Source organism: Oxyura jamaicensis, chromosome 6 (assembly GCF_011077185.1).
Source record: "Oxyura jamaicensis isolate SHBP4307 breed ruddy duck chromosome 6, BPBGC_Ojam_1.0, whole genome shotgun sequence".
Taxonomy (NCBI): domain Eukaryota; kingdom Metazoa; phylum Chordata; class Aves; order Anseriformes; family Anatidae; genus Oxyura; species Oxyura jamaicensis.
In genome coordinates this window covers 12,104,247-12,125,004 of record NC_048898.1, presented here as the reverse complement: position 1 = coordinate 12,125,004, position 20,758 = coordinate 12,104,247, and the positions used below count along the sequence as shown (strand labels likewise).

At 43.5% G+C, this 20,758-nt stretch overlaps 1 protein-coding gene across 9 annotated transcripts in view; it reads left to right on the top strand.

Annotated features, from left to right (window-relative positions):
• Window positions 1-20,758, top strand: part of ZMIZ1 (zinc finger MIZ-type containing 1) — a 346,051-nt gene that overhangs the window by 106,369 nt on the left and 218,924 nt on the right. For 8 of the 9 annotated variants that reach the window (XM_035330680.1, XM_035330686.1, XM_035330677.1 and 5 more), the window contains one exon: window positions 10,471-10,553. The gene's annotated coding sequence lies outside the window, so the exon portion shown is untranslated. Of the gene's footprint in view, window positions 1-10,470; window positions 10,554-11,584; window positions 11,608-20,758 lie in introns of those variants that run through there. The other variant, XM_035330674.1, reaches the window with a different exon arrangement.

Here is a 20,758-nt window from a genome sequence, read left to right as displayed (position 1 = left end):
CGTGTTAATTCAATCCGTGTTTAATCTTGTGGCTTCTTCTGGCTTGTCTAATACTCTCTTGTGATGGTCAAAGATACAGCATGTACCGTGTTTCTTGTAGAATAAAGCATACTATAAACTTGGGAAACGTAACTATTTTGCAAAGGAAAGAGATGTCAAACGTCTAACAGTTTACAGCTGTTACATTTTTATTTTTAAAACTCGTGAGTGAAGGTTCACTCCTCTGCATTCTGTGTCCAGCCAGCGGAGGCCACGTCTTACTTCATATTTCAGAATTACATGGGATTCAGGTTATATCTTTGTTTTCTGTTCCACATTGCTGAGCACAGCTGAGGCAGAAGAAAACAGATAATCCTTTAGGGAAGTTATTCTTCACATTTTATACATTCATTTCACTGGAGTGTGGGTGCGTATGTTAATTTTATATATGAAAAAGGAGTTTAATTTATGGGGACACTTAAAATTTGCTTGAAATAAGGGGACTTTTAATCTCTGAAAGCATCCCCAAGTGCAATTAACTATTCCGATCTCCTGATGACTCAACAGATGCTTCTGCAAACTAGAATACATCTGTCAGATGACAGAAGTGATAGGCCACAGTATGTAATTTAAAATGACTGTCCGTAAGCAGCCGTATCGTGATAAATACGGTGTAGGTGGCAATGATGTCCATCGTTTCGGTAGTCATGTAGTAACCTTTCACTTGCAGTATTCATTGTCACTCTGTGCAGGTTGCTGCAGTCGCGTGAAACGTCCAACTGTTCTTTCATGCCTTTGCAAACTTGTTTGGGTTTTTCTGCTTCTTTTTGGCTCCTTTTAAACACACGCAGGCTGTTGAGTAATATTTTTAATAAAACAGCAGACCTAAAGGTTTTTGTAAGCCTTTCTGAAGATTCCCACTAGCCAATCCAACTGATTTTAGACTGCACTCCATCTGTCTAGGAAAGAAAGAAAATACATTAGTAGTCCACACATGAGCAGCTTATTAGTTCATTTGGTATATGCAGTACAGTGATTCAAGACTGATCTAAAATATTCATCCACAATTACTGGTGCAGCACAGTTCAAAGTGCTTCAAATCGGTGGGTTTGACTGAGAAATTTAAGGAAAATAGCTGCAAATTGATTCTGTATGTAATTAATGAAACATTTCATTCTTATGTAAATATTAAATGCTTGGGGTTTTTGTTTTGGTTTGGTTTGTTTTTTTCCTCCCAGTTACTGAGTCCTCCCCTCCCTGACCTCCATGGTGCTGTGTTTGTTCGAGAGGAGGGTGGGTGGGCTGGCATGGGGACGTGTCCTCTTGGGAGCAAGAATTACTAGCCAAGCCTGTGAGTCACTTGTGGCACAAACAGCCTTTCTCCACCGGCTCTCCCCTCCTGGGTGTCCATTCCATCGCCGGGGGCTGGCAGGAGGCAGAGTTTGCCTGTGCCTCGCCTGTTGAAGCCTCCCCATTGCTCTCTTGATAACAACACACGGTCACTGACTGCGCTGCCAGACTGCTTACCCACGTAAAGCTGCGGTGCAGTCATGAGCTCCCAGGCCAGCTCTGCCCACCCAGGGGCAGGGGAGTGCTCGGTGGCAGCCCCACATCTCCAAGGTCTGGAGCAAGGTCTCATCTGCTGGAGTTGCTCTGCCGCAGTTGTGCCTGTTCAGAGCGGGGGCTAGATGCTATCGACTTGAATAAGGGTTAAAAGCTTCTGGCATGTTGAAGAGAGGCCTTCTGAGGACATGAAAGAAGTGAGCGGATGTTTACACGGCTGTGAGAAGTGAGGTCGGTGAGGGAGGGCTGGGTTTTAATTTAGGGTCTCTGCCCCCCCTCTTGAGTGTCACAGAAAATTAATCCAAGTTTTACAAATGCCATCCGTGGAAGAGTTTAAGAACAGCCTGCAGTAAACTTAGAAGATCCCGAGGCAAACTTCAGCTTGCTGTGCAATGACTGTCTTTCCAGCTCAGATGTCCGCAGAGAGCACAAATTGTGCAACGCGTTCTGCTCTTGGCTGCCTCCCCGAGCCAAAGCCGGCCCGGAGTTTCAGCGTGGGCAGCCTGTCAGGGCTTGGCACGAGGGGAGGCCCCGCATGCTGCCCTCAAGCCCTCCCAGAGGAGCAGAAAACCAAGATCCAGGGCTACCAGTTCGGGAGCACTTGCGTAACGGCTCGTGCTGTGGGATGGAGGAGAGGAGCCTGCTGCAGCCCATCTGCTGCAGCGAGCGGCTGGCAGGGGAGGCTGGGGGGACCAGCACCACCCTCAGACTGCGTCTAGCTGTAAAATCCCAAGATACCACTCTTTCTCTCCGACACGTCTGTGTGATCGTTCCTTTTATGTCTGTGACATTAACTTGCATAAAAGGCTTGGGTCTGTAAATGCAGGTTTGTCTCTAGTTTCTGTAGGTCGCAGTGCTGCAGCTTTCCTCTGTTCCCTTCTGTGGAACAGCAGAGCCCTTCGTCATGTCCCTTGCCCCATGGTGCTTCATGTGGAGATGTGTGCGTGCAGTACTTTCTGCTGCAGAAGGAGGTGGTTTGGGCATTGCAGTGCTCAGTAAGCTGGCCTTAAGTATGTCAATGAGAAGGACTTGGCAGTGGATAGATTTGAACTCATGCAAAATGCCCAACTTCACAATTAGAGATATAAATGCTTTTCCATAGGTTTTGGTACACCTGGTAGGAACACTGGCAAAAAAACAATGAAATTAGCATTAGTAATGCGGATTTTTAGTAATGATTTGACTGGCAGCAAAATAGGATGTCAAAATTACTTAGTGTTTTTTTTCTGTTTTTTCATTAGTGTGGCCTTTAGCACATCAGTTGGAGTGCCTTCTGTTTCCATGGCTGTTTGCTGCTAAGATCTGTTCTGATTTAGCCCAAAAAGGGAGAAGTACCCACTTTTGTCTCTACTCTCATGAGATAATGCTGGGAGTGGAAGTTTGTATATTGATCAAGCTCAAAAGTCTGGGATGATATATATATTAAAAAAAAACACAAACAGCAACAACACACATGCAACAACACACACACATATTTATCTGCAGCTGGTACCACATAGCTGACCCTTACGCTTTATTTCGTGGGAGAAGGAGAGAGGTTACGTATGTTTCCATTAGATGCTTTAGTAAGAGTTCTTGGCTAAGGTTCTTTAGTTGTAAAAATGAGTACTCCTGTGTGTTTTTTTTTAACTTTGTCTGTTTTAAGAAGTGAAACAAGGATGCGGGGTTTTCACTTTCTGTGGGTAAGCTTAGAGCCCTCTTTTGTCATTGTTGTTTGAGGAAAGTGGACAAAGGAAATTTTTTGGTATTTCAGCAATGTTCTACAAAGAAGGTTCAGCTCAAAACTAAATGACAGAAATAGGGGGTTTCCACATGAAGAAACCTGTTTTACAAGTGCTTTTTTAGCTAAGAATAAAGTTTTGAAGAGTTTTGCCTTATAAAACCTGGGCATAAGGTTCTGAAAGGGTTTCACTGCTGTGGTTTTATGTTTCTTTCTTTTTTTTTTTTCTTTTTTTTTCTTGTTACTTTTAAGTTATGTTATGTGGTTTTATGTTACTTTTTTTTTTTCATGTGTGTACTACTCTACATGAAACCCTGTCTCTTTCCTATTGTGTTGGGGAAGAATGGTTTCTGACCCAGATGAAACAAAACTTTTTGTTTATAAGCAAGATGTTTAGTGTAATGAAATCAAGTGGAAAAGATAACACACAAAGAGTAGTGTTTTAAATTTCTTTCACCTCAGTGTTCTCCCTTAGCATAGGTGTGTTTTTTTTCCACCACCAAAAATAATGTGCATGTATTACATGCAGCCCTAACCAGTTTGCTCTGCTACCGTGCTTGAGTAGGAATGCCATAAAGATTTAAAGAAATACTCTACTGCCAAATCTAAGACATTTGTTAGTCTCAATGATGGCTTAATTTTTAGTATTCCTTGGTGTTTCATATCTTGACATTTCTTATGACCTACAATTAAAATGACTTCAGTGAAGTCTCAACCTATATCCAGATTGCTGAGTATGGTTGGCTGTCTCCAGGGAAAGGCTTGAACTGCTTGCTAAATCAATTTGTTCTTTTCTCAAAACAGATTAAATATGTTTTACCGGTTTAAATTAAAAAATAAATAACCCTATATGACCTCACTGCTACATGTAAAATTAAAAACGCACTTTGCTCATTCTGAAGGGCAGGCATTTTGATGCCAACGGTACGCTGATAGTATTCCACCAGAGAGAGAAATGAATGGTTAAAAACAAGCATGTCTAATCCTGTCTCGCTGCTCTGTTAGTCTTGTTTGAGAATTAAGTTGATGGCACACTACTTGGGTGGGTGCTAACTGCGAGATGTGGCAATAATCTCCTTCTGCGGAGCCTGAGACGCTCTCCTGCTGCTGCGCCTCCTCCCTCCGGTGAGGTTCGTATCCGTCCTGTTGGTGCACACCGCTTTCTTTCCAGGTCACACAGCCTTCTTGCAGCCCTTCCTTTAGCAGGACTAGCTGCAGAACTCGCTTGTGACTCACCTGCACCATCAGTCGATGCTTCAATATGATTTTATTGGCTCCTCCTGCGCACAGCTTATTTTGTATCCAGCACGCAGCAGAAGTACAGGGGATCGGCAGCTTCTGTGCTGCGCCGAGCTGCGGAGGGCATGCAGGCAGCTGTACGCAGGGAGTCGGATGCACTGGTTATGCCAGCAGCAGCCTTTGTTCCGTCAAACCACTTCCATGGCCGCGCTCGAGTGGGTTATTGTTTGAGGCTGTGTAAGTACAATAGGATAGAAGGGAAAGGGAAGGGGATTTTTTTTTTTCTAAAACAGAACAAAATAAACTAAAAAAGTTGCTATGGAAATAGATGGCAAATGGTCTGTAATAATGGGATTTTTCAAGAGGTGTCCAACCTCCAGAACAATGGCTCGGCGCAAGCCAAGGTTAATAGTGCTCATTATCTTACGCTTGTGAGCTGGCAACTCGGTCCTCTCACAAACACGCAGCCCAGCACGCTGCTGCCGGCTGCAGCTCCGGCGGGGACGGTCACCTGGGAAATGGTGAGCCACATGCTGGGGTTGTGCTGGACTCGGCTGCTCCTGGGCTGGCCTTGGCTGCTTCTGGCCACAGCAGGAGCAGCCCGGCCGGGCAGGCAAGAGCTCGTGTCTGACAGCCCCACACGGAGAGGGCACAGCACCTCTTCTTGTCCCTGCTGCGCCTCAGGCCACAGCACCGGCGGGCTGCTGAGGCCGCAGTGATGGCGGCCCCGTGGCTTCAGGTGTGCTGGGCCCGGCTGGGCCTCACGTACGGCAAGGGAAAGAGAACAGGTTTGGGAAAGTTGTTGTCCTAGAAATGGGGTTGTAGTGGAGCAAGCCAGGAGAGGCAAAGGGTTTTTGCTCGTGGTGTTGTAAATTGAAGATTGTGACACTGCTTACTGCTGCCATCAGGTCTTGTGCACGCAGAGCGTGACACAGCCCTAAAATCCCCTTACGTCCCAAAGCGAGGAAATCGCAAGCTACACCTGAGAAAAAGCATGCTCGTTATTTTGTGTTTTTCGTATAACATCTAATACAATTTTGAGATTGATTCCACTTCTGCTTAAAAGGAACCATTAAACTGAATTAAAGGTTTATTAAAAACAAACAATAAAAAAAAACATACAACAACAGCAACAAAAAACAGGAAAAAATATCAAGGAAGTGGTGACTGAGTAAACAAGCCTTTTGCTTTTACCCCAGTGGAAAATAGGACAAAACAAGCAAAAGTGAAAGTTTTCATTGCTCTTCAGCTCTGCCCCGTAGCAGGCCGCCCGCCTCCCCAGGGGCCTGCCGGCGGCAGCAAGGTGCCGCGTGTGACAGCCGCGAGCTGGGCGCCATGTCGGAGCTCGGCGGCACTGAGCATAGCGCACCCTGCGGCCCCACGGCCTGTCGGCTTGTGACCCGCTGCCACAGGGGAGATGGGGACGCTTGGGTGCAGCAGGGCTGCTTTCTGCTGCCCGACTTTGGAGGCAGATTTCTGCCCTTCGGTTTACGTCCGTGATGTAGCCAGCAGATGCAGCATTTTCGTGGGATGGGTTGGTGTGCTTTTTGGGTTTTGTTTTGCTAAGATTTGAGGGGGCCATACGTAGGTGTAGGCAAAGTTGACAGTTACCATTCTGAAGCTGCCACCCCTCTGACACCCCCATCACTTTTGCCCCACATCTTTTCCTCCCAGCTCTGATCCCCTTCCTCGCCCTGCCGCAGCCCAGGAAGGGAGCACACCACCCTTGGCAGGGCAACGTGATCTTTGTTTATATTTCTGCGATGCTGTGAGCTTAGTTTCTCTTTTTCTCCCAGAAAGCACCTGGTGTGCATTGCTTACTTTAGCAACACTTTATGCTTCTCTTTCATACTGAGCTAACAGACTTTTTGGCAGAAGACATGATCGGATGCTCATCAGCCATACTCACAGTGTTGAATTTGAATCTCTTCAGAACTTCCAAAAAAAAACCCAAGTTTCTAAAAACTCCTGTGCTGATCAAGGGCTGCACGAACTGATGAGGACAGCATTTAATATTTAAACACTGTCTAGAAGTTTGTGTATTTTCCATGTGGCAGAAGTTCTCTTGCTGACCAGAAAGCTATGTAGGAAGTGCAGCACGTTGTGTTCTTCACTTCTGACCCAGTTGCAGCCCAGGATACGTGAGAGCTGGGGTTGCCCACACTGTAAATTTCACTGTGGTTTTACAGGAATTCCAAGCCTGAACATACTGCAGTTTAAGGAGGATAATGCTAGAACTCAGGAATAATTCATGAAAAGAGGAAAAAACCGTGAAGTGCACCTGCCTAATGTATTTCCATAATAAGATTGCACAGCATACTTAATTGTCTGTCTTGGCAGTATTTCTGTCTTCCAAGGATTTCTGTGCACGTTTTGTTTGCTCTCTCTTCATTTTTGTTTGGATATGTAGAGTTCAAGTTGCTTTTTGTGTCTGGCAACTGAAGGTTTTGCTCTTGGTCATCCTTTGGATTATAGTTCCTCACCGTTGCTTGAGTCCAGCCGAGGCTGAGCGCTGAGACAGGCAGCGAGGTCCCTGGGGGCTGAGGAGGAGACGGGGGCCCCAGGAAGATCTGTTGGTGAAGGGGCGATGAGGTGGGACTGGGGCATGGTGAGAAAGCAGGGGAGGGTGGTTGTTCTTGACCTGGGTCTGCTGTGGTGGTGCAGCTGGGACTTAGGGGGCCTGAAGGTGGGCTGTGTTGCCTCCCTTTTGGCCTTCTTCACGTTCCCCCCCTTCACTGTTTCTCTCATGCTTTAATCACAAGGCTGTCCACCGTGCTCTGGCAGCGTCCTGTATGTATACCAACCTTTTTCCATTGATCCACCTGTGCAAAATCACCAAGAACCAAGGCCCTGTCTTAAAATCTAAGCGTGGTACGTTGGGCCTCAGGTGGCAGCGTTGGTGGCAGGGGCCACAGGAGCTCCAAGGGGCCGCAGCCGCCCTGCAGGGAGCAAGGACAGCCTGGAGCTTGGGCAGTGGAGGAGGAGGCCAGGCTGGGAGGGGAGAGGGAATTTTTGAGTCTTTAGGGCATGTGTTATGACCTCTGCAGCTTTTGTGTTTTCCCCTTGGAAGCCTAGAAATAGCACCTTTAAAACAAACAAACAGCAACAGCAAAACAAAGAAGCTGAAAGCTGAGGTTTCCATGTGACGATGGGACATTTGAGAGCTGTCTGTAGGAAAAATTCCTGGTATTGCAGGAGACATGATCAAATCGCCAGGGCTGGCAGCCCCGCTGTGCTGCCTCTCCCTCTTGCTCTCGGCCTCCACAGCCCGTGCTGCGTGTGCTGCTTGTCTCTTTCGCTGTATTGATTTTTACAGTGTAATCTACTCAGAGCAAGGGTTTTGTCTATTATGCGTTTGTAATGCACCACACATGCATTACTATAGAAATAATCTAATACAAAGTGCCTGGGATTTCAAACATCCAGTGTTTCATAGCCAAAACATTTGGCCAAGAAATAAACCTGCTGTTTTTGTGCTCCCTCTGCTGGATCCATACACGCAGGAATTGCTGGCTGCACCCAGAGCTGCGGGCTCCCCTCTCTTCCCCAGCTCACACCCCAGCAGCTTCGCCATCCCGCACTGTTTGGTGGATGCTTGCACAAAGTGCTTGGCTCTTCCCCGAGCGCTCTCGGTCAGCTGCATCACGGGATGTGAACCGGGAATCAATGAGAAATTCAGGCACTGCGCTGCACCGCAGCGAGGCTGTGGTTTGATGCCAGGCAAAGGTTGTTGATGGTGGTTTTACGGTGTTTTGAGTCGTCTCCTCTTCCCCCACCCATCTATTCTCATTTTCAAGGCATAGCCCCCTACCCCCAAACTATGCCAGTGTGACTGGCTTGAGGATCTTCCTAGAAATAGTCTGAGAGAACTGATGAGGCATTCAGAAAGCTGTTTTATTTGTTTGTTTGTTTGTTTGTTTCCATAGGCTGAATGCAATTCAGAGCAACCCCCTGCCCAGCATGCTGGCAGGGCTGGGGGCTGGCACGAGGGCCCAGGAACAGGCAGGGGCGATAGTCTGGCCCCTGAGCAGGTTGTGGGGTGAAAGCGTGGAGCAGATGCTGGTGGGGACCATGCCAGGGAAGCTTGGACCTGATTTGCAAAAGGGGTGGGTGGTCTGTGGTGTGAATTCACCAAAATGTTAATGGCATAGCCCTTTTCAGAGGTGCGCTGTGAAACAAAACAGGAATTGTGGTGCCAGTTCTGCAGATGGAGGAACTAAAGCACAAAAGAGCGGAGCGAAGCGTTGGCTTCGTATTTCACAGCAGTGCAGTTTAAGCTGGTTTAAGCAGCCGCTGATCTACCCGCTGCCATCACGGCTGAGCACTCCTGCCCTCGTGCCCATTCCCTGCTCTGAGTTGGCACAGCTGTTTATGAGACAGCATGCTGAAGGAAATGAGCTCCCTGATCCAGCTAACCATGCAGCTGCACAACTGCAGGCTTGGAAGCGAGTGTCCAGGAGGGAGAAGTGAGAGGCAGAGCTGAAGCTGCCAAGCAAATGCTGCAGCCCGACTTGCCGAGGTCCCGTCCCATCGCGCCAGCAGCACCTGGGGTGGTACCCAGCTCCTGGGGTGGGTGGAACAAAAGTTGATCCTTTGGTGGGAGGAACGAAGTTAGATAAATAATTAATTCAGACTTAATTAAAGACCTAGTCTGCAGTTGAGAAAGTCATGTTAACACGTACTAAATCTGAATCAATTAGCATGTTTCCCCTGGCTTGTATAAGCAGAACAAAAGCACTGGGGAAAACTTCTGGATGAGAATAAATATGTTCTGGGGGAAAACAGTCACAGTTCAATGAGGCCTTAAAAGCCAATCATTCACCCAGGGTGCCTGTCAATGTGTAACTTTTCTAGAATTGCCATTTGTTGCGGGACGAGAACAGCAGAGTTCCCATCTGAAGCAGATTGTCCCTTGGTGGCACTGTACATACCAGTGATGGGATGGCTGTTTCTAGCATATGTTTTTCAGTCATGTTTTTAATCATTGTGAATTATCAGTGAGGAGGGTAAATAAGGTTGCATAACAAATGTTACTGCAAGTAACAAGTTGCATGAATAACTCAAAGTTTTTCTGCTTTGTTGTTGGTCACCTGTGACTTTTGCATCACACGAGGTGTTATCCAAGTGCCTGCTTCCATTGCTGGTCATTGTGGAGGTTCTGCACTGGCCACGGGTTGCACGTTATTTTTTTCCACCAGATTTGTTTTTTCCTGTTCAGTGAAAAATTCTTTCGCGTGGAAGTTACTTGGAATTTAGTCAAAAGAGAAGCAAAATGTACTCATCGTGTTCCTTTCTTCAGTATGTGCTGAGTTTTAGAGCCTAGCAGCATAAGCCTGTAAGGACACCTTGTCTGACTGCTGAAACAGCATGTAACAAAATACACAGTGCCCATAAACATTCTGCAGTCTCCCTTTACAGTATTTCTTTATAATTAAAAAGCATTTCCTAGAAGCTGTGGTGCTGTGCCAATGTAATCCATAAGCTTGCTTTGTTTTGCTACAGTCAGGATGGTGTTTTTGAGGTATTTTGGTGTATCCATTTAAGCAGAGTTAGGGGGGTTGTTTATTTTTTTAATGGCACTTAGCCCGTAGCAGTCGGTGCCTGTATAAAAAGAACGGAAGAGACTTCAGGATGACTTTTAACTGGGGGAAAAGAAGAAGAAGAAGAAGGAAAAAAAAAAACATTTACTGTTGGTAAACTTTGGTTTAAGCCTTAACAGAATCCTACTATATTTTCTTTGTCTCATTTTTATGGACAAGAAAACCTGTAAGACTTAAACTGCTGAAGTGATTCTCCAGAGTTTGGGGTGGCTGGAACTGTGGACCAAGTCTCAGATCTGGTGCTCCAGACTTGTTCCTGGGACTCCTAAATGTCCCTCATTTATCTCAGGTCTGTGGAGTGAGCTTTTTCAAATGCTACCATGTCACTCAGGAGAACAGAAGTATGATGTGCCTGTGCTTTTATTGCAGGAAACTGGATCTTGTTATGTGAGGGCATTGAGGAAACGTTCCCCAGCTACCGAGAGGAAGAAAGGCCGGTGGGGAATACTCAGGTAGGAAGGCTTTGCAGACCAGTAGGCAGCAAGAAATACTTGGGGGCCTTCAGTCTGTTTCCAGATGCTGCTTCATGCTTTATGCTTTAACGACTGATCTGGTCACTATCAAAGTTTATTTGTTGTTTTAAGAAGCAGTCCTGTTTGGTCAATTGATTGCAACAACAAAACACTGCAAGCAAAGCCCTCAGCATAAACATTCCTCGGGCTATCCCTGGTACAGCTATTGATCGTGATACAGAATACAAACAAATTACTCTTTGCATGAGCCATTTGAGCTATAAAACACAGCAATAATATGTTCTACTTGCTGCCAATAAATGTGCATTTATAATAAACACAGGAGAAATCTTTGAGTAGAAATGAACAGTAGTTTCAATAATGTGTTCAATATCTCATGTCCAGCTGTTGTACGGAATGAAAAAGCAGATAGTAGATGCTCTGCATTTTTTGTCCTCCCCCCTGTCTTTTGCTAACTTGTTCTGCTGGTGGGTTTTTTTTGTTGTTGTTCAAGATATCTTAAGTATTTTGTAAAGCAATAGGTAGTCTCATCTTTGCCTTATTTCCAGTGCTGTTCATAGCTTTTCAAATATTTGGTCAACATCTTAATTGCTTTGTGGACCAGCTGCCTTTCCTTACACTATCATGTGGCTCATCTCCTCTTTTACTCTTAATCACATCCCCGTGGCATTTCCTTGTATTGGCAAATATCATTAAAGAAACTTTCATGTATTTGTAGTTGTTTTGAATGCAGCTGAAATGGGAGGGAGGAGTCGGTACCCTTGTGACCATCACCACCAGGGGTGCCTGGATGATAACTGAATCCGTTTCCAAAAGGATAAAGCTAATGATCATCAGAGCATAGATTTTTTTTTTTTTTTTTAATCTGCTGTTCCATGCTCGTATAATCCTCCTCCCCTTCATCCATATTTTCAGTGCTGCACTTTGATGAGCTACAGACAGTTGACCCGAAGGCATTTCTTGATGAACATCTCTGTCTGCTCTCAGCCTTGAAAAACTCAACCTTTTTAAGAGCTGCATGGGAGAAAAAAGTGTAAGACTAATATTTATAGGCTGAAAGGGGAGAGGAAAGAATCAAGTGTAAAACTTGCTTCCAGCAGAAATGCCATCCCTCTTTTACCTCTGATAATTAGAAGCATTTCTGACATGGCTACTAAAGCGAGTTAGTGGTGTGTGCCTGCCATTTGCTGTGCTTTTATACTGCAGAACTGTTTTCCTTTTTGTATGGCATTGCTTTGTTCTATTTTGTTTTAAGACAAAACAAATATTTCAACTGATACCCAACTATTACATTATGATTCATCCATACTCCTACATGTTAAATGATTAGTTCCAAGTACTTACACGATTGTTTGCAAAAATGGAAGGTTGTTATTCAAGCTCACATTATAAGTACTTTTTTGTAACATTTAGTAAAGCTCATATGCATAAATCCTTTCATTAATAGCTCTAACTAAAATTGTACTGGAAGATTAGAAGGAGGAGGGTTTTTAACTGTGTTGTATTTTGCACTGGGAAAAGATCTTGGCAATACTGAGAAATACAGTAGTACTGATTATAACTGTAACGGGAGATTTGGAGGACATGGCAAATGTTTTCAGTGATGCCTTAAAGAGTATGTTGTGTTTTATGCCTAGTGAATATAGGCTTAAGTCTTTGGTCTTTTATTATAAAAATAACGTGCAGTCATAGAAATGCAAAAAATCATTTTTTAAAAAAATGAGAAAACACCCTGTTTTAAAACTGGGTACTTGAAAAATCTACTGAATCTGCTAAAGGTTTCCCTAGACTTGGATCCTGGTTTAAAAAAGTAAAATTAAAACTCACTTTTCTATTCCATGAAGAAACTCGGGAAGTGAGTTCCTTGCTGTGCCTTGGGGTCACATGGCCTCACTGCTGTAGAGCTGGAATGTTTGCCATGGTATTTCCGGAGGCTTCATAAACACAGAAAAAAACAGGGACTTCAGGAAGATTTTTTTCTTATTTTCCTATTTTCCTTTTTTTTTTTTTTTTTCAGACTAAATTATAATATAGGTGTTTTGCCTTTTTTTTAGGAATCCAGAAGTTTTTATCAGATTAGTCCAATTAATTTTAATAATTCCTATTATTCAATTCCTATAAAATAATAATCAATTTCAAGTTAAGATACCTGGTGCTTTTTTTTTTTTATTATTATTGCTGCATTTCTTACTGAACGTAATTCCTGGCAACCTAAATGTTAAGCCTAACTCCACTGCTTAGGTGGTCTTAATGGTTTACTTTTGGCATGTGTCACTGTGAGTGGCATTCTGTAATATGACTTGATAGCTGTCATCTTGCAAACTGGAATAACGCAAACAAAAGATGATCACTCAAACGAGGTTACAGTGAAGAGCTCTTTCCTAAGTCCTGCTGCTGCAGTGTAGAATCCCCAAGTCAAATTAGAAAAGCAGTGAATTAGTTCTGGCTCCTGGGATATGAGGGTTAAGATTATGCAAACCTGTTCTTTCTAATTGTAGGAATAGCACAGACTCCTTTTGAGACTTTGGAAACACCAACTCAAGCTGGGATGGATTGTGAGAAGCTGTGCATTATCCTGTAATGTCATGGATATGGCAGGTCTTAGAGGCAAAGCAGGCTGAAGTAGACCCTGCCATGCCTCCTGCACCCCTGGGTTGGAAGAGATGCATCTTCCTCTTCCTCCTCCCCCTCCTGCCTTCCCCCTTCCAAACAAGCTGCGCTGCTTGTTGAAGAGGAGCAGAGAATGGATGCATTTTAAAAATAACCCTGCAAAAATGGGCAGGGAGGGGGAGGATGAATGGAGTATTTTTAGCCTAACCAACTGAATTCACTACACAGTGCCTTAACGCTGCTCTAACACTGCCAGGGAGGAGTGGGGAGAGTCAGTATGAGGGAGGGAGTTGATAAGAAGTGGCCAGAGGCAGGACCTGCTTATTCCAGCTCTTCCACCGAGAAAATGGCCAGAGCAGCGCGGCTGTGTATTGCAGGAGCCACTCAGTGCACGCTCAGCGGACATCAGCGGGCCTTATCAAAATGGCTTTGTTGCTGAGTCAGGTTAGTAATTGCACCAGAAGTTACAGAAAGGCAGCACACAGGTTGTCACAGAGCTAGGAAACAGAGTGGTTTTGTTGGTGGTGCTGGTGGTTTTTTTTTAGTTTTGTTTTGTTTTTTCAAATTCTCCCCCTGAAGTGGCACACCGAGGAGCAGCCTGCGTAGATCAGGGATGGGACAAGAGCCTGGGTGCAGCACGTGTACAGGACTTCCTTGCTCCTTCCTCCTCTATCCTACCAAACTTTTTGAAGCCAATCTTTAGGACTTTAGTAACTGATTGTTAAGGGTATTGCCATGGTGTGGAAGTGTAGCATCATTTACCTTATTAAAATAAGATTTCTGTTTTGTTAGAATATAATATGTGATGTCTGGGTGCTACCAGTGCAGTGCTGGCTGACTCCTGCTGCTATCTCTGCACGTCTCAGTGGACTCTGAGGAAGCAACACAAACGTTGGACAAGAGCAGAAAACAAAGAATGAAGATGTGCAAAACAGTGAATCGAATGGTTGGGAATGTCTTTGGGCAGGAGGAAGAAAGAATAAGGCAAAGATGTGCCAGGAAATAAGGCTGGAGGTGTGAGGAAGGGAAATCGGCTCCTCGAAACAGCTTTGCTGACAGAAATAGCTGTAAGAAGAGATGGGTATTTTCCCTCCTTAAAGGTGGGAAGAACTGGTTGAGGCAGCTGTCATGATAATTTTGGAAGTGTTCCTATGCTGTAAGGGGTAGGTAGGTGGGGTACAGCAATTGCTGTCTGAGCCCCTTCTGTTTGTGCTTCTGCTATTTCAAATGTCTGGAGCCAGGCCGAGGCCTGCTCGGGGTCGGAGGGCAGCCGGCTGAACCGTTTCCCACTGCCCTGTCCGTGGTGAGCTGGGGAGTGCAGAGTCCTTTGTTTCCCTTGTGCTTACAGGTAGAAAAATCTTGGATGCTGTGACATAAAAATCATACCACGGTCATTGGCCAAGTCCTCTGGATGGGTGTTTGTCAGTGGCTGTAGGCACCGCTCTGCAGGTAGAGCAGTCGAGCGAGCGGGAACAGTGTGAAGCTAAGTAGCCCTGAAGGCACGGGGCCTGCACTATGTGAGGAGAAACACGCTGTTTCAACAAGCCGCTTAACCGAGACATTCAGGAGCAGTGGTATTTATCTTCTGCAAAAGCAAGACGTGATTCAAAATCAAACTGTCTTTTAAGTTAGGTGCTTTTTGCTTGTATATGCTTTTTCCAAGTGAACGTGCAGAAATGGGGAGAAATACCAAAGAAATCTCATTCAGTGTTGTGGAGTAAAATGCTACTAATGTCTGTGTTTCTTCCTGATGTTGTCCCAGTGCTTTGATAGTTAGTAAAATGCTGTAGCACCATAGCAAATTTTAGGTGAAAAAGGGATGCAAATGTACCTCATAAGCTAATGGAAACCGTGTACTAGAACTTAATTTTTTTTGGAGATGTTTGTGTTTTATTTTGTTCCTTAGTGGATCTCACTGGTTTGTAAGTTCTATGCCCTTGCAAGCAAAAAAAATTTTTCCAGTTAATTATGTGGTGATACTATATATATCTGAGCAGTGCTTTCCATGCCATTCGGTTTTGTCCCTCGTCACCTAGGAATTCCCAAGTCTTTACAATGAAACTTTGTTTATGCAGGCCAAAGGGAATCAGGATGGAAACTTGTGCTCAGAAGCTCCATATTCTTAATGCCCTTGACAGTGGGAAGACATCACTTCAGCACAGTGAAAAGCAACCAAAATAAATTATATTTTTAATGAAGGTTTCTCTCTCTGGATGAATTGACCTGTATCGAACTGACCAGTATTTTAACCAGTATTGGTTAAAAGTGAAAGAACCTTCTTGCAAACACATTGTGATTTATCCTGGTTTTACTTTGTCTAAACAAAAAGCCACGTACATATATCCAGTATAGATGAGCCTTTAGTCTGAGGTGCTTCTTTCAGCAGAGGTCTTCGGATTATTATTATTACTTTTTAATGGATTGCATTACTTGGAAGGGAGACTAAATAGAATCAGTATGGAAATGTTCTATTTATCATGTGACTGCACTGGAGATTGCTAGAACTCTTTTATGGTGATATGGCCAATATCCCTACAGCTTCATGAAGGATGCTAGCTTGCATTCTTGTGTAAAGACGTACTTCCAAAAGAACTAATATGCTGATTGAATATTTATTTTTGTTCAATACAAAAATATTTGTAGATAACCAGCAATTATTTTACTTCTTCACCTTCCCTTTTCCCCGTAATCTTGTTTATTTCCTCAGTGTGTTCTTCCAACTATTAGAAATGTGTTCTTCTGGGGTGTTCTAGATCAACTCCTTTAGCAGCCAAAAAACTGCATCGTTCCACTAAAAGCATATGTAGAGAAGGGAATTGATGGGTTAATTTGACGTGTATAGCTTATGCATATGTATATTTTATATTTATATGCATAAGTTGTGACTCTCCAGAAATGAGTCTGAAATCAGTTGAAAATAATGGATTTTATACATTTCTAAATGGCTAACCAATTTTAAATAAGTTGAACTGATCTGCAATAGTAATACTGTTGAGAATTTTTCAATGTATTTCATATTGAAAAGTATTTAACTGAATTTAAATTCCTCTATTTAATCTTACTGAAGTTAGAAAATTCAAGGTACGACTGTTTTTTTCACACATTTCATTAAGCCTTGATATTTCTGATAGCATAGCTTTCTTTTTGAGGCCTTCAAGTGGGAAGAGAGAAATGTTTTTTCCTTCTCAAGACAAAAGAACAATATGAGTGTAATCTTACCTCTCAGTTTTTCTTTTGTCTATGGCTAAGTCCATCTCTTAACCTGGTATGATTAATTCTGCCTGATTTGTTAATGTTTTTAGAAGTTTATCAAAGGATGGGGAAAAGGCAAGAAAAAATCCTTTCAAGCACCTATCAGTGATTTAAACGCTCTCTTGAATCCTGAAGCTACGTATGACTGAAATCTAGGTATTGGCATGTGTGAAATACCACGTGAAATGCCGGCAGGTGTGTAGCCCAAACTGATGTTCAGGTCAATGTACTTAAACTACCTGTACTCTGCTGAGAACATATAGTTTTCACTACAGATCAAACAAAGGCTTTTCAAAGATACTGAGCTAGCAAACCATGGACAACTTAGGTGTGTGGAAAGTAGATGAAAATCGCACAAGTGAAAATAAACCTCGTTCAGCTTTAGGATGTGAATACACAAAAGAGCCTGTCTGCAGCTCCACGTGGGCTCTCTTCTCACCCACTTCTACCTGTCCCATGCAGCAGAAAGCTTAAGCAAGTGAGAACTAAAAATACTGCTTTGCACGTAGGGTAAGAAAAAGAAGAAAACAGGCATGAACAACACCTTTCAAAGACACTGAGTGTTTGTCCCAGCAGCAGTCTGGTGACAGGGAGTTCAACAATATAATTACACGTTGAGTAAGAAGGTGTTTCCTTTTGTTGCCTTTGAATGTGGCACTTCTTTAATTTAACAGAATTTCCTCTTGTTTATGTGCTCTCTTACTGGGTGGGCAGAAGCTCACCAAGTAACTTCTATTGGCTGGTTTCTGTTTAATATAGTTTTGCAATGACTGTTTTATTAATATCCTTTTAAAAGTAAACATTCCCAGTCTCTCCAGGCTCTCTTCTTACAATTTTTTTTTATCAATTTATTCTCCTTTTGGTGATAATTTTCATTGCTGCCCTTTGATTTTTGTCTCATTTTCCTCTGAACTCGTAACTTTCTCTCATAAACTAGTGCCAACCACTTGATTATCACTGCTCCTTTATTATAAACTGTGACATCAGAAGAACTCTTATTTTTCAGGTCCCAATTAGGGACCTGAAATCCATCTGCCCTGGATCTGATGTGAGCCGATAAGCTAGAGGTGGAATGCTCATGATTCCCATTATCAGTTTTTAGAGTCATGCGGTATTTTGCTCTCCCTTTCCCTTGGCATTTCTGGTGCCTTTCTCCTGTCTATCTGGTGCCTAATACCTACCTGGTACCTTTTTTCTCATGCTGCCTCTGAAGTCCTCACCTGGAGATCCCTGTTCCATCCGTCTGCACTCAGCCTTCATAGGCCTCAAACTTTTGTCCCGTTGGTTTGCATTCAAAGCATTTTGGAGTTCATGTAGAGGGAAGCAAGATAGACCTTGCAGTGGAGGGGTGTACCCCAGGCCAGCGTGTACCTACACCATGTCTTGTGAGCAGATGCCAGCTTGATCTGCTCATCTTCAGCTGGCCGCATGCTGTATGGAGCCAAACCAGAAGTCCCGTATCCATTGTTAGCATTGTGTTGAGCCTGAGCTAATAAGCTCGGTCTCTTGGCAGGATGTGTTAGATCAGGCTTACTGCTGTGCTAATTGTGCTTACACAGCTTCCAGTTTGGAGCTGGCTCATTTACAGCTGGCTTGGATGGTGGCCAAGAAGGCTCGCCTCTGCCTGCAATATGCCATGTAGACATACACATATCCAGCACTTGAAAGTGTCTGTCAATAGCAGGAAATTATATTCGGAGGGAGGGAAAAATCTTTGGCCTGGCTGCATGGGTAAAAAAGGGCAGTATTAATGAATGAGGAAGTAGGTAACAGTTTTAATAAGGAAAAGGATTAATTATTCCAAATGTAGACTTAAAACCACAAGTTCTTTTCAGTCCCTATATTTGGCCCCATCTTGTTCCTCATTTACCACTTCTTTTACAATATTTCTTGGGAACATTTCCCAGGCTTAAGGCACTTGGCTGTAGAAGGAGTGAACAGCTTGGTGCTCTAGCTGGGAGAGGCTAATCTAACCACAGGGGCAAAATTTCAGAGAGGAGAAGTCTGCCTTTGCCTTTAAGTCCATCTTTGTTTTTGTCCATCTCTCCCCTACTTCCTGTGTTTGCAAATGAACTTGCACATGGGTTATAATGAAGCGTCAAGGATCTGCTCATCTTCGGACTGACGTGCTACGGTTACTTAAATGTATGAAATGCTTGCTAGCAACAGGAATTACGTAGGGACAAAAAAAAAAAAAAAGACGGTGCAGTAAAACGGCGAAGTTTGTTTACTTAGGTTTGGAAAACTAGAACTCAGCATGATTTGAAAGCCACATCCTTGGCTGGCATAGATTGGTTTCATTGGTTACCAGCATTTGCGTTGTTTACTTCAGGAAGAATTTGTCTGCTCAAATATTATCTTCTGTCTGTGGAGCAGTGTGGTGGCAGAAGGGAACATGTGAGTGCCAATGTATGTACATCTAGAGAAGAAAACTAGACTAGGCTCTCCTTTTATTGTGAAATAATACAATGATGCATTAGCACATCGCTATGAGTGCTCTTAACATTTAAGCCCATTTTTCCTCAAATTATTTTGTTGGTCACAAGCATCCATGCACCAGTGCATTAATTTGCTTGGTAGTTTAGAGGCCACTTCTCCAGTTGAGCAACCCTCAAAAGACAGTGCCAACCTTTTAGTTCTGAAATTGCTGTTATTAGAACAACTGGGGGAATGTATCTCTGCAAAGACAGAGTTGAATAATGATTTGGCTCCCAGAATTAATTCGAAATTTCAGCAGCATTAAGTAATATTTTAGTGGCAGTATAATCCTGTACATTACGTATTAACTCCACAGACTGTACTGCCAGTGGAAGTGCACTGCAGTATTTAAGTGACACTGTAACACCATGGTATTATATTCAGGTCATTAGGGGGCATTTTACAGGATTTAAGTTATCTGGCAAAATGTCAAGGGTGAACCATATAATCTGTGTTTCTTTGCATCTCCAAATATATAAATCAGGGGTTTTCTTTTTTTATAAAAAGAAAGAAAATATTACACCTAACTACAACGTTTCTTTTCTGGCTCAGTCTGCTGTATCACCTGTGCACCGCTTGCACTGTCAACAATGCTGAGAGAGTAACCAAAAGAAAGGGGAATAATAGATATAGATGGCTCAGCTGGTTGGTGATGTAAGTGGAGAAAACATTGTACTGAGTTTTTTCTGTATGAATCAAAGCCATTGATAGATAAGCATAAAACTGAGTATTTGGCTTTTGTGGCAGGCATCAGCAGGTGTCCAGAATGATGGGAAATGCTGAGATCTAAGATGAATGTTTTCCAGAGCAGATGCCTAATGCTAACCTTTGGAAAAGGCAGGGGCACTCTTCTGCAATTGAATGCACCAAGGGAGGTAGACACCTATCTTCTCTTTGTACCCTAGAAACTCATTATCAAATCGTGTGTGGCCCATCAGAACTATTTTGGTACCTCTTTTCAAATGTACTCATCGTTCAGACAGCTATGGTTGACTTTAGAGGGAGAGATGAGGCTGAGAAGAGCATGCGTTCTCAGGAGCCCATTGCTGCCTCTGGCAGAAGTTCCTGCCATTCAGATCTGCCAGCTAGATCGTTCATACGATTATTCCGTGAACCATTAGGGACAAACAGAGCCGGGTTAGTTTAAACATGTAAATAGTAGCTTTGGTTCATTCCTTCTGCAAGAAACGGATGATCATCACAGAAGTAGCCCAGCTGGCTGGGAGGAAATAAATTTAACCATGTGACACATTCTTGTCTCTCCTTCACCGAGTTTTAACTACAGCTTTTGGGATAATGATGCTTGGAACAAATGAAAATAATAGCAGCAACAACAGCAAAAGGTTTAGCTAAGGCTAGTAAAGAGGAAGTGACATCTAACTTCTAATGGTGGAAATGGCAACAGTAAGCTGCTGTTTGGTCAGGGGCTGATAAAACTTCAACCAGCAGAGTCACAATCGTGTGAATAGGATGTATGGCTGTGCCCTTTCTGTGCTCAGAACGGTGAGGGGGAAATAAAACAGCAACAGTTAGCTTATTTGAACAGTTTGTTTTCCTCTAGCTTAGAGTACTGGCCAAGTTCCTCTGTGGTAATTCCTGTTATCTTCTTGCTGCACTCCGTGTGATGGGAATTTCTTAGAAAAATTCCAGGGACAAGAGGTATGTTTGGCTGCTGCGTGCCAGTGCTCTAGAGCAGTGCTGAAGGTATTGGAATTGATTTTTATGAGTCTTCCTTCCAAAAATAGCCATAACTTCTCTGTAGCGGAATGTTGCAACACTTATTTGTAGAGGAGCATGGGCTGTGCACATGGAGGAATTACCGTACTTGGCTGACCTGTTGCCAG